This window comes from Anomaloglossus baeobatrachus, chromosome 12 (assembly GCF_048569485.1).
Source record: "Anomaloglossus baeobatrachus isolate aAnoBae1 chromosome 12, aAnoBae1.hap1, whole genome shotgun sequence".
Taxonomy (NCBI): domain Eukaryota; kingdom Metazoa; phylum Chordata; class Amphibia; order Anura; family Aromobatidae; genus Anomaloglossus; species Anomaloglossus baeobatrachus.
Genome location: NC_134364.1, coordinates 75,395,624 through 75,402,027, shown reverse-complemented (window position 1 = coordinate 75,402,027; position 6,404 = coordinate 75,395,624).

The following is a 6,404-nucleotide window of genomic DNA, read 5'->3' as shown; positions in this document are numbered from 1 at the left end:
GGCTGTGGGCGGAGTTTCACCACTGATCATCGCTCAGCATCATGGCGCAGCATCTCATGCATCTCATGCACATTCTCCTTCACTGCAGAGTGCTGCAAGCAGGAGCGATGCTGGGCTCGGACGAGCAATGTAATTCTGCCCACAGCCCAGTCACTCAAGAAGACTAGGGCCGGCCTCGGTAATGCCAGGTCAACTGAAAGTTGAAGTGACATCACCAGATCCCAGAGGTCACGGAGCCTGGGGGTTATGTGATGGAGAAGAGTGGACCGCAATAGTGCCACTCAGAAACTGAATAGGCAAAACAAGGTATTTAGAAAAAGCCTTCCCACTCAGTACTGCAGAGTAGTGAACCACCCCTTTAATTAGGCTGAGTTCACATGTCCAGTATTGATCCGTTAGAAAGGATCCATTGTCAAAAAAGATGTGCACACACAACCTTTTTTGTTTGCTTTGAAAATATTCATTTTAGGAGGATCCATTTTTTAACATGGGAGTCTACTGAAAATGAATCTATTAACAGATTGCTATTAAGTCATCTGTTTCTCTTTCCTTTGTAACACATCTGTTTTTTATTTACTGGATCCATTTCAAATGTGAAAGCTGCTCGTAGGATGGCTTGAGCGGCAACTCAGAAGCCTCAGCTTGACTGTAAAAGACCTTCATGAAGATTTAGCAGACTCTGGAGTTGTGGTACATTGCTCTACTGTTCAGAGACACCTGCACAAATATGGAAGTGTCATCAGAAGAGAACCTCCTGCATCCTCACAAAAATTCAGCATCAAAAGAACATGTAAACAAGCCTGATGCATTTTGGAAACAAGTCCTGTTTACTGATGAGGTTAAAATAGAACTATTTGGCCACAATGATCACAGGTATGTGTGGAGAAAAAAGGACACAGAATTCCAGGAAAAGAATATCTTGCCAACCATTAAGCATGGGGGTGGATCAATCATGCTTTGGGGAAGTGTTGCAGCCAATAACACTGAGAATATTTCATGCGTAGAGGAAAGAATGGATTCAATGAAATGTCAACAAATTCCTGATGCAAATATAACATCATCTGTAAAAAAGCTGAAGTTGAAAAGAGGATGGCTTCTATAAATAGATAATGATCCTAGGCACACCTCAAAATCCACAATAGACAACCTCAAAATTTGCAAACTGAAGGTTTTACAATGGCCATCACAGTCCCCTGATCTGAACATCATTGAAAATCTTTGGCTAGACCCCAAAAGAGCAGAGCATGCAAAACGAGCCAGCAATCTCACAAAATTGGAAGACGAACCAGGAATCTCACAGAACTGGAAGACTTTCCCAAGGAAGAATGGATGAAAATCTCTCAAACAAGAATTTAAAGACTCTTTCTGTGTTTGTAGGAAGCAGTTCTACCACCTTGATGTTCTGATTGAACAGAGTGGAACGCCAGACCTTAGCGTTATGTTATGGACTGTGTTCATGATCTTTTTGTTTTCTTTTATGTCAGTAAGTCTGTTTTGTTTTGTTCAGGCTGGTTTATGAAGTTAATAAACCAGCTGAAATTTAAGCAGAAAAGCATTTCTGTCTCTACTTATCTACAGCTAAGTGAGTGGATCTCCCACAAAGCACAGGTCACTTTCATTCCAACCACATGAGCCAATGGAACAGAAGGATTTTTGTTACCATTGTGCAACAAGACAGCTTTCAAACTCGTTTTGTTAGTGTATGAATAGTCTTCATTCATCAAGAACATGTGTACCATCTAGCTCCATCATAAGAACATTTACACAAGTACAGAAACAGACATTGCTTTCCATTGATTAGTATGCAGCTAAGTTGGTGTGTAACTGATGAAAGTGTGAAGTTGTGGTGCCTCATTGTAGCAAATTCCATTCCAGAAGTCTAGAAGCTAGCAGTTCTGGCTTTTCTTTAGATCTTGGCAGATCTCTTATCAGATCATCTAAATCTGATTCGCTCAGCAAGTGCGGCGGACCCTGCTGTTGTTTTGCACCAGGAAATTCATCATGCCAATCAACATCATCATCTTCATCAGAACCATCAGTTAATACTACGGGAGGGGCAGACACTGGACTCTCTACATGATCCTGGTTACGAGCAGACTCACAGGATGCACAATTTGTGACTTGGTTCTCTTTGTATATCCAGCAAAACCATCAACAGTACAAGGCCGTTCCTTTCGTTTTACCATTCAACCACTGTGTTAGCCCAGAGTTACCCACAGAGCAACAAACATGAGGTGCCCAGCCTTAGGCCTAAGACACACGGCATTAAAATCGGAGCGAGTGGAATGTGATAAAGCATCGCATTCCACTCGGACCAATATTAGCCTATGTCCCAGCACCCATGAGCGATTATGTTCTCAGCCTTAATCGGACCAAGAAAACAATCGCAGCATGCGAGAGAAACAAGGATCACATGGCATGCGATCCTTGTTTCTCTCGCACCCATTCAAGTCTATGGGGCGAGAGAAAAATCGCAATAGCCAGCAACGGAGGAGAGAGGGAGATAAATCCCTCCATCTCCTCCGCAGCGCCGGCCCTCCCATCCAAAGCGCCGGCCCGCCCCTCCTTAGTGCCGGCCCATCCCCCGCAGCTGTGGGCTGATCGCAGTCAGACCTCAGTTGCAGGGACACTCGCATGACACGGCTCCCGCTGTGCTGCCAGCGTGACCCAAGTGTCATGCGAGGATCGCAGTAGTCCCCCGTGTGGCCCCAGTCTTACTCTTGATCTCCATTATCACAGTCAAAGTAATACTTGTAAATAATACGCACTCTCTTTGTAAGATTCTTGCTCTGATCATAAGTAGTGTATTTTCACATATGTAGCATAAATTGTCCGTATTGGTAACACATTTGCAGCTATCCATCTTAAGTTTCAAAACTAATAGCACTATACCAGATCACTTTATTGAACTCTGTCCAGCATTCCTAATATATTCACTGCTGACTTCAGCCGATAAACCTGTCTGAGTGCGTCTGCACAGGTTTGAATATTTCCAATGTATAATGCATTAATATTATAACTGAATAGGCTTGCATAACTTAACCCCTTTACGACCTAGGACGTACCCGTACGTCATAGGTCGCCTCCCTTCCTTTAATGTGGACTCACGTTATGAGCCTGCATTATTCCATACACATAGCTGCTGATCTGATCAGCAGACATGCAGCTAACAGGCGAGGGTGGATCAGAGATCCACCTGCGCCTCTGAACTAGTTATTTTGCACTGTTAAACTCTGACAGTGTAATCTGACGCACTCTGGCAGGGATCACGCCATTCCCTGCAGCCGTCCGGGTGCCAATATGTTGCCATAACAACGTGTCATCAATTGATGACCCCTGTGGCTGTCATTACTCATTTCCTGTGAATAACGGCAAAGTGCCGACACTCACAGGAGATCAGCATTCCTTCTGATCAGAGTAATGCTGAAGCATCACTCTGATCAGCAGAAGCGACTGGACACTGCAGACATAAAGTCTCCTAGTAAAATCAATAAAAAATGTAAAAAAAAAATTAAAAACATAAAACTCCCTCAAAACAAAAAAGTTCAAATCACGTCCTTTTTGCCCTATTGAAAATAAAACTAAATATAAAAGAACAAATACACATTTTTGGTATCGCCATATTCAGAAATGCCAAATTTATCAATATATAAAATCAATTAATCTGATCAGTGCACAGCGTAGCGAGAAAAAAAAAATCAAAATGCCAGAATTACATTTTTTTTGGTCACCGCAACGTTGCAATAGAATGCAATAACAGGTAATCAAAACATTGTGTATACCCAAAAATGGTATAATTAAATTCATCAGCTCAAGACTCAAAAAATAAGCCATCCCTAATGCCGAAAAGTGAGAACGCTATGGGTCTCGGAAAATGGCGTCAAAAGCGCAATTCTTTTTTTTTTACAAACGTCTGAATTTTTTTACCACTTAAATAAAAGTAAAACTACACATGTTTGGTATCTACGCACTCGTACTGACCTGGGGAATCATAATGCTAGGTCAGTTTTACCATAACATGGTAAATATAAGAAAACAAAAAAACAATTGTGAATTGCGCTTTTTTTTTTTCAATTTCACAGGACTTAAATTTTTTTCCTGTTTTTCAATACAATATGGGGCAGAACGAATTATGTCATTCAAAAGTACAACTCATCCCGCAAAAAACAATCCCTCATATGGTTGTATTGATGGAAAAATAAAACGTTATGGTTCTTGGAAGAAGGGGAGGTAAAAACTAAAATGTAAAGGAGTTAAAATTTAGATGTGTCGGGCAAATGTAGAGTTCATATCTGGAATCAGTGCATTCAATTTAGTATAAATCACATGTTCTTTTCTCGGTAGCCAAATCATTATTGTGCAGTGTTATCAGGGGGCAGGCAGCTACCAGCACCCGGAGCAGGCCATGTCCTCTGTTGTGTGACATAATGTCCCAGAAGGAAGGAGGATCACCAAGGAGCAGCTCCAGCGTCACACTGAATTACAGGTACTGTGAGGGTGTGGAACAGCACTATTTATATTATCCTAATCGATTATGAAGACATGGCCAATAGAATAATACTTTAACTCCCTGGGGTACCCCTTTAAGTCCAAATTTAATGCTTGTGTACAGCCAGAAACTTTATAACCTAGCCAGGCTAGCCAGGCACAAGTCTACACGTTGATTTTTCTCCGGTACTAAGAGAAAACTTCTGGAATAGTCATCAAAAACTTTTGGAATAGGAAAGAATTGGAATAGTCTTGGCATCACATATTTCTTTGGTGTTTACATATCACCAAAGAAGGAAACTAAACTTAAATGTTGGAGAATTGTTAAAAGGATCTTACAACATTTTTGAAAAGTATTAAAAAACTAACTGCTCCACTTATTTCTTCTCACTAAAGTTGGGTGTCACGCTCGGAGTTGGGGAAGTCCGTATTTACCACGTGACACATGCGCTCAGACTGATGGGTGTCTGACGCACTACAAAAACTGCCACAAACAAAGGGAGGACAACGGAGACACTTTAACAATGGTGCACCCTACGACTAGGGAGAGGGGTGAGGGGACATCTCCTAAACTCACCTCATGCTATTAACTGAGCTCCCTAGTGTCCCACACAGAGTGTTTCAATCCTTCGTCGAGCCGAATACCTAATCCCTTAGGCTAAGAACACATATCTGGCTTTTCTGCCGTTTGTCGGATCCGGCGCACTCCCGTACAGTGTATACAGTACAGTGGCTACGCTGCAACTTCCTGGTCACATGCTCCGGTCACATGACAGCACGTGACCCGAGCTTGTCGCGCAGCCACTGTACTATATACACTGTACGGGATCGCGACGGATCTGACAAACGGCAGAAAAGCCGGATGTGTGTTCATAGCCTTACTAGCACTGCAAACACCTCTAGCTAGTGAGATGGCCGGCAGGAGACACTAGTCCCATCACTTCACTAATAAACAAGGAGGGAAAGGAAGAACGACAGGGGGAATAAACAGAAGTATACAAACATCAAAATCCACGGCTGCAGACAGACTCCAAAGTAGAAGTAGGATGGGCACAGGACAATTCAACAGCAGCTCCTTCCACCAGGATGGCCTAGGTAGAAAGAATTATATCAACAAGAAGGAATGCTGGGAAAACCTCACTATTTAAACAAAGGTGCATGAACTCAAAGGCACCTACAGCTGACCTGCCCTGTTATGAGCTGCCAGCAACTAAACTGACATTAACTCATAAAGCTCCAACAGAAAGGAGACTATTCTTAAATAAGGAGTCTAGATGCTAAAGAGAGGCTCCAGTCAAAAACCTGTCACAATTCTCTAAACATTGGGAGACGACCATGACATTGGGATTCACTACAAATTTAGTTCTAAATGCCCTTAAACAAATAGTATGTGGATTACATGTATACGTTTCATTTATTTTATGATGGGCTGTTGATTTTCTCTATTCTTATGATATTTAGGTAGAAGTACCTGGATGACATTGTTCCTTAATAATACAAGTCACGTGGCAGATAGTGGTTTAATGATCTGGAGCATAGTCTTTTAGGGCTGAAGTGCCATCCTTTTCCTGTTCTGTTCCCTTAGAGGAGGTGAATGGAGAACCATGTCCTCTAAGCAAAATAAACACCCGATCAGGTTACAGGCTTTCTTACAATTAGGCCATCAGCTCTTGATGAAAAGGTGCCATTATCGTACAACTTCCTTTCCCAAACTCTATTAGGAAATGTTCAGACCGGTAATGTTTTTTCCCAATTTTTCTAATAATTTAGCATCCCATTTTCCCTGGGAGAAGCCCAGATCCCTGGAGTCCCTGCGAAATGAAGTGGATGGTTAATGGTAATATGATTAAAGAAGGCTCTTGACTCCATGTAATCCGTTCCTTCCGAGGTCCTATGTCGTTACCTAATGACAAATA